Genomic DNA, 6,347 nt, shown 5'->3' on the forward strand with positions numbered 1-6,347 from the left:
CGCCGTACAAGGTGCCGGTGGCCTGGCGAACCACCGGCGTAAGGCTAGCCAAGGGCGTACCGCGGGGCAGAGGGCGCATAAGCCACGCTCTCTCTCCATCCCACCAGCACAAGCGAAAAATTTTCAAAGTGTGGGAGAACCGGCTTCCCGACCGGTGGCACTCTGCCTCTCGCTGCCGTCCTCCTGGAAGCGTCCTCGGTCACTCGGAGTACGGCAGATTTCAGACCTCCGGAATGGTGAAAAAGAACCGGAGAGAGGGCGACTCCGGCTTCTCTCTGCCGGGCGAGGACCACCGCAGGCGGCGGGGACGTCTGACAGGAGACGGCGCTGCGGGCAGGCTTTAAAAGTGCATGGGGTTTTGGCCTCGGCAAAAGTCGAAAAAATTATGCGGTCGGAGCTGTCTGCCCCGGCCGGGGAAGGCTCACCGCCGGCGGCTGCCAACTCATGGCTTGCCCGCTGGATGGCCTTTCGGAGGCTTCTGAAAAAGAACTGTCAGGCGGGCACCTCTCGGAAGAACCGCAGACCAAAACGACCGGTAAAAATTTTGGGCGATCCGACCCGTAGTGCACCTTCGGCGGCAGAGAAAAGCAACAAAAATACCGGTCAGAGAAGGGGAGTTTTGGTCGACTCTGCCAGGTTTTTGCACTAAGTCAGATCCGTAATGCCAGCGGGACTGAGTCGCTTTTGCGTGCCGTGGTCCTGGAGGCCTGCTCGGACAGGGCGGTCCTTTCGGGTCCCGCGGGAAGGGGCATTTCATGTTCCTCTGCGGGAGGTGGTCCATTTTCTGCGGGAAATGGCGAGCCCCTTCGGCTGCAAGAGTGTGTAGGTCCCGCTCAACAGTCTACGTCCTTAACCATCGGGGACTTTGTAGATTTTGGTCAAGATCGCCCCCCGCATGTCCTAGCGGGAGGTCTCCGCGGCGGAGGCCGGAAAAGGTGCGAGGTGAGCGGCATGGTATGACTGGGCTCGTGCCGCTCACTGCTACCCGGAGCGTGGCGCCCTCCGGGTAAAAGGCTAGCCGGGGCGAGCAGGTGGGTTGACGGGCGCATAAGCCACGCCGTCCCCGCCGTACAAGGTGCCGGTGGCCTGGCGAACCACCGGCGTAAGGCTAGACAGGGCGGACCGCGGGGCAGAGGGCGCATAAGCCACGCCGTCCCCGCTGTACAAGGTGCCGGTGGCCTGGCGAACCACCGGCGTAAGGCTAGCCAAGGGCGTACCGCGGGGCAGAGGGCGCATAAGCCACGCTCTCTCTCCATCCCACCAGAACAAGCGAAAAATTTTCAAAGTGTGGGAGAACCGGGGACCCGACGGTGGCACTCTGCCTCTCGCTGCCGCCCTCCTGGAAGCGTCCTCGGTCACTCGGTGTCCGGCAGATTTCAGAGCTCCGGAATGGTGAAAAAGAACCGGTGAGAGGGCGAAACCGGCTTCTCTCTGCCGGGCGAGGACCACCGCAGGCGGCAAGGGACGTCTGCCAGGAGACGGCGCTGCGGGCAGGCTTTAAAAGTGCATGGGGTTTTGGCCTCGGCGAAAGTCGAAAAAAATTTGCGGTCGGAGCTGTCTGCCCCGGCCGGGGAAGGCTCACCGCCGGCGGCTGCCAACCCCTGGCTTGCCCGCTGGATGCCCTTTCGGAGGCTGCTGAAAAAGAACTGTCAGGCGGGCACCTCTCGGAAGAACCGCAGACCAAAACGACCGGTAAAAATTTTGGGCGATCCGACCCTCAGTGCACCTTCGGCGGCAGAGAAAAGCAACAAAAACACCGGTCAAAGAAGGGAGGTTTTGGTCGACTCTGCCTGGTTTTTGCACAAAGTCAGATCCGTAATGCCAGCGGGACTGAGTCGCTTTTGCGTGCCGTGGTCCTGGAGGCCTGCTCGGACAGAGCGGTCCTTCGGGTCCCGCGGGAAGGGGCATTTCATGTTCCTCTGCGGGAGGTGGTCCATTTTCTGCGGGAAATGGCGAGCCCCATCGGCTACAAGAGTGTGTAGGTCCCGCTCAACAGTCTACGTCCTTAACCATCGGGGACTTTGTAGATTTTGGCAGAAATCGCCCCCCGCAGGTCCTAGCGGGAGGTCTCCGCGGCGGAGGCCGGAGAGGGCGCGAGGTGAGCGGCATGGTATGACTGGGTTCGTGCCGCTCACTGGTACCCGGAGCGTGGCGCCCTCCGGGTAAAAGGCTAGCCGGGGCGAGTAGGTGGGTTGACGGGCGCATAAGCCACGCCGTCCCCGCCGTACAAGGTGCCGGTGGCCTGGCGAACCACCGGCGTAAGGCCAGCCAGGGCGGACCGCGGGGCAGAGGGCGCATAAGCCACGCTCTCTCTCCATCCCACCAGAACAAGCGAAAAATTTTCAAAGTGTGGGAGAACCGGCGACCCGACCGGTGGCACTCTGCCTCTCGCTGCCGCCCTCCTGGAAGCGTCCTCGGTCACTCGGTGTCCGGCAGATTTCAGAGCTCCGGAATGGTGAAAAAGAACCGGAGAGGGGGCGACTCCGGCTTCTCTCTGCCGGGCGAGGACCACCGCAGGCGGCAAGGGACGTCTGACAGGAGACGGCGCTGCGGGCAGGCTTTAAAAGTGCATGGGGTTTTGGCCTCGGCGAAAGTCGAAAAAATTTTGCGGTCGGAGCCGTCTGCCCCGGCCGGGGAAGGCTCACCGCCGGCGGCTGCCAACCCCTGGCTTGCCCGCTGGATGGCCTTTCGGAGGCTGCTGAAAAAGAACTGTCAGGCGGGCACCTCTCGGAAGAACCGCAGACCAAAACGACCGGTAAAAATTTTGGGCGATCCGACCCTCAGTGCACCTTCGGCGGCAGAGAAAAGCATCAAAAATACCGGTCAAAGAAGCGAGGTTTTGGTCGACTCTGCCAGGTTTTTGCACAAAGTGTTGGCATCGTGCGGCGTCGCGCTTTGCCGTACCGTATCCCCAATGGAGCGGCGCCCGGCGGGGTAGGCTAGCCATGTGAGGTCGAGGGCGGGAGGACGGGACGTAAGCCAGGCCGTTCTCCACAAGAAATTCCGGACGCGGAGACCCCTTCTCCGCCCTACGGTCCCCAATGGGGTGGCGCCCGGCGGGTGAGGCTAGCCATGGGAGGACGGGACGTAAGCCAGGCCGTTCTCCACAAGAAATTCCGTACGCGGAGACCCCTTCTCCGCCCTACGGTCCCCAATGGGGTGGCGCCCGGCGGGTGAGGCTAGCCATGTGAGGTCGAGGGCGGGAGGACGGGACGTAAGCCAGGCCGTTCTCCACAAGTAAATTCCGGACGCGGAGACCCCTTCTCCGCCCTACGGTCCCCAATGGGGTGGCGCCCGGCGGGTGAGGCTAGCCGTGTGAGGTCGAGGGCGGGAGGACGGGACGTAAGCCAGGCCGTTCTCCACAAGTAAATTCCGGACGCGGAGACCCCTTCTCCGCCCTACGGTCCCCAATGGGGTGGCGCCCGGCGGGTGAGGCTAGCCATGTGAGGTCGAGGGCGGGAGGACGGGACGTAAGCCAGGCCGTTCTCCACAAGTAAATTCCGGACGCGGAGACCCCTTCTCCGCCCTACGGTCCCCAATGGGGTGGCTCCCGGCGGGTGAGGCTAGCCATGTGAGGTCGAGGGCGGGAGGACGGGACGCAAGCCAGGCCGTTCTCCACAAACTCCCAGCGGTAGAGTCTCGGCTCTCCGCTCTTTTGATCGATCTGACACAGCGCGATCCGGCGGGGCAGGGCACTTTGCTCGGTCAGGGGTATTGGCCCCGGCCGGTTTATGGTAAAGCGTTCCTTAGCCTCAGTCTTGGTCGCGCATCAATCCCCCGCTCCCCGTGAGCGGCTGTGGTCCTCTGCCTAAGGTTGTGTAGCGCGGTGCCAGTGTGGTCCTCGCACGGCCCCGCTCCTGCCACAGCGGTAGGACTCTCTGCTTCGGCTGAGGTTTGCTACGAAGCGTATGGAACGGGCGTACTCCACCGTACCGTGGGTGGGGGGCGGCGGCGGCGGCGGCAGCGTCCAGCGCGGAGCTCCGGCTCCCGCGGCAGCGCCTCGCCTAGTGTCCCTCGGGCAAGTCCAATCGCCCCCCGCCCGGTCGGAGAGCGCAGACACACCTCTGTGTCCACGGTTTATTTCCGCAGCACGAAAAGGGACGGCTCCCGCCTGCTCCTCGCGGCGGCGACGAGGCTTAGACCCACCGTGGCGTATCCGCGGTAGGTATGCTCGTCGGTCGGAGGAGCGGTTGCGGTCGAGTGGTCCCCAGTGTACCCTGTTAGCGCTGCCCGCCTACGCCTGAAGAGCTGCGGACCGAGAAAAAGGTTCGCTCCGCTGCTGACGGCGAAGCGCGCGGCACGCCGCGGAAGAGGAGAGGGAGCGGTCGCCCCCGGGGCGGCTCCCCTCCGAGTCCGGCAGAAGCAGAGATTGTAGCGGAGGGGGGGGTTTCTAAATTCCCCGGGCGTGTTATCCCCAGCGGTAGCCTTTGAACTCTTCAACCGCAAGCACGATCGCACGTTCACAGCACCCGTCACTAGGAGCCGGGCCAGAGGCGGGCGGCAGACGAAACCGACATGAGCGCTTAAGGGTATTGCACCCCCGGCGCCCAGACCCTGGAAATTGAGTCTGCCCCCAAAGCCCACCCGCGTCCTCCTTGGCGCTCCCGGAGTACATGGTCGTAGATGGGCCATCGGTCGCTAATGCCAAACTGCGTCCCAGGGGTGCGTCCCCTCTGACCAACGGCAGACCCATCCCTCTCGCCAATCCGCGGATCCCCGCCAGGTCCCGAACAGGGCTCGTCCTTTAGCGTTTCAAATGCGCCCTCCCCGCCATACGAGGGGTTGAGGACCGTAGCCTTCCCTTACGAGAGGCACCAGGGGTGCGCCTGCTCGAGGGCCCGGCCGTGGGCGTAACGCTTGGGCCGCCCGGGGGAGTCGGTAGACCATGGGAGACCAACACTCGCACACGAACGTTGCCCGTGCTTTTGTGGAAGAGAGCTTCTTGCGAGGTTGTCGCTGCGGTGGCGCCCGGACAAACCCTATCCCTAAAACTTCTGGGGAATTGGCGTCTAAGCCTGCACCCTGCACGGTATCCCTGCACCCACGAAGGGGGCCGTGGAAGGCTTGGGGTCGCGCCGGCGAAACCGACCGGATGCCCGGGGTACTGAACCCCCGGGGTCCCACCCTGGAAATTGAGCCGTCCGACCCCGCCACGTCTTCCTAGTGCTCTCCTTGGCTCCCCCGCCTGTGGGCATCGTTAGGGGCTGCGGTCATCAGCGCCGGCTAAGCTTCGGCAACACGGCCGACCCACCCCTTCGGCGCCTGGGGGTGCCTGGTCCCAGTCCGGGCCGTTCCGTAGGGGCGGCTATCCCTTACATGAGGGACTCGGTGCGTCCGCTCGGGCTGCGGGGCTCCGGCTCCGACAGCCGGGGAGCTGGTTTTGACCGCGGGCCTCCACGGGAACCGGCAGGGACCGGACTAGGCGTCAAGCCGAAAATAACCCCGGCACCCTCTGCTTCCAAAGCGAGGGACCTTTGGCCGAGCGGGGGCACCGGAAGCCGAACCGACCCCAACCCCTCTTCCTACCCCAGGGCTGGGCTGACCAATCCCCTGATCGGGTCTAAAATGGAAGAAGGGGATTCGAGGGAAGGGGCTGGCGGAAGGCAGTTGCCCGACGGAGTAGGCGAAGGCCAGGCCGTTTCCGAGTCCCGAGCAGAGGAGGGCGAACTCGGCTCTTCATCGACCGACGGCGAGGCGAGGGCGGTGGCTGCCGCGGGGAAGACTCCATTGCTCGTCAGCGCGCTAGGAGCGGGGCCGACTGGCTGCTCGGGGTATGGCATCCCCGGGGGCCCACCCTGGAAATCTTCGCTCCTCAGCCGCTGCAGGTTATAAGGTCCCGCCGCGCGTAAGCGCTCAACTCTCCGACCCACGGATGTCGAGCCCATGGTGAGCCGGCCGTTTCGTACGGGGAAAAGGGGTCCTCTGGCCCCACATCGATCGAGGGGGTTTAGATCCGCGGAGGCACGCACCGCGAGGCGAATCGCTGCTTTTCCCCAAGAGGTTAACCTTCAAACCACCGAGTAGGTTCGGGGCAGGGCCGACAGTCTGCACTGGGGTATTGCATCCCTGGTGGGGCGACCCTGGAAATCTCTGCCCCTTTCCACTCTTTCGGTTGGGCCTCTCGTCGGGGCGAGCGTAAGTCGGCAAGCAGACGTGGGAAGAGGCTTCTTACCGGTGACACTCCCTTCGTGAGAGAGGCAGGTACTCGCCCCGGACCCCGGTCCAAATCTGCGCGGGCCGGACGGCCTCGGCCCTAGCCGAAGGCCGCTCCCGCGAAGCCAGGGAGCCGAAAAAATAACCCCGACACCCTCCGCGACCTCGCGTGCTTCCAAAGCGAGGGGAACCTT

Source organism: Engystomops pustulosus, unplaced genomic scaffold, assembly GCF_040894005.1.
Source record: "Engystomops pustulosus unplaced genomic scaffold, aEngPut4.maternal MAT_SCAFFOLD_390, whole genome shotgun sequence".
Taxonomy (NCBI): domain Eukaryota; kingdom Metazoa; phylum Chordata; class Amphibia; order Anura; family Leptodactylidae; genus Engystomops; species Engystomops pustulosus.